This window comes from Nematolebias whitei, chromosome 19, assembly GCF_014905685.2.
Source record: "Nematolebias whitei isolate Nwh7 chromosome 19, NemWhi1, whole genome shotgun sequence".
Lineage (NCBI taxonomy): Eukaryota > Metazoa > Chordata > Actinopteri > Cyprinodontiformes > Rivulidae > Nematolebias > Nematolebias whitei.
Window position 1 is genome coordinate 13,602,823 of NC_056516.1, and position 1,190 is coordinate 13,604,012.

General features: G+C 39.2%; 1 protein-coding gene across 1 annotated transcript in view; it reads left to right on the plus strand.

Moving 5' to 3' along the window:
* sacm1la (SAC1 like phosphatidylinositide phosphatase a) overlaps positions 1-1,190 on the plus strand; it is a 25,957-nt gene that overhangs the window by 14,019 nt on the left and 10,748 nt on the right. The gene's annotated exons all lie outside the window — the stretch shown is intronic.

Consider the following 1,190-nt stretch of genomic DNA (forward strand, 5'->3'; position numbering starts at 1 on the left):
ATATTTAAATGAACTGAACTCAAAACCTCAGTTAACTCAACAAAGTACGGTGTAAAAAAAACCTCATAAACCATCATTTAAAGAGGCACTCTGTTTGCTAACAGTATAATCCATTAAAGATGCTAAAAAGGGAAGAAGGTAATGAAAGGCAAAATCTGAACTATAAAGAACAGATAATTATATATGATTATTCAATTTTTAATGGCTAATTTCTTAAAAAGTTATTGACTATAAGACGTGATCTTATGTACAGTAGTCTTTTGCTCTTTTGCGGTTTTTCAAAGTAAGATTGGACAAGACACAATTGGCTGATTGATGGATGAGCCGCACGAGAGACTGTCATGATCTCCGCTCTCTGCCACCTGCCAGCGATTGCAGTGGAGGAGTGGGCGTGGCCGAGAGCGGAGATCATGACATGCTGTTTTCTTTTAGAGCGTTTAGTTTAGGAGCCGTTCACCCGGTGCATATTTTGAGTGCATCCGCAGCTTTCTCTCTGCGGTTCTGCTGATCAATGGGTATGTTTACATGGACATAAGTAACCGGATCAAATGGCCGGTCGGAATAAAAGTGTGTCATGTAAACACTCCATTCGGGTTATTTTTTGTGTGATCAGAATGAAACGGGTGGTTTACGCCGATCCGAAACCCGATCGGTGCGTATGTTTTCGCTTGATCTGTTCATTTTTATCTGATCGTGAAAAACTGACCTGACTGCGCATGTGCGACTTTGCCATTTCCGCCTGGCTAATGCTAATAATATTAGCATGTCAGGGAACAGGGGCGGACTGGGACAATAATCCAGGCCGGGAATTTTGATACCATCCCAGGCCACCACCACCTGATTAACGCAAACCACCAAGACTGAGTTCAATTGAGCGCACTTTGAATGCATGTTGTTTGCACACGTCTAACTGAATACCTACATAAATCTTTCTTCTGTGGTGCAATAATCCGTCCTCAAATCACATAAACTGAAATTATGTTGCCCTATATTTTGCTATGCATAAGCCTTTTAAAATCACTAGGAATATGACAGTCAATCATAGTTTCATACAACAAATGAGAGATCGTGTTGTACTACAGATGTGTTGTTTATTCTCCATCAAATCAAACACATTTTAAACATTAAACACATTTTTACTCACTTTTGTAAAAAAAAAAGATAAAAAACCTTATAAGAACCACCAAAGT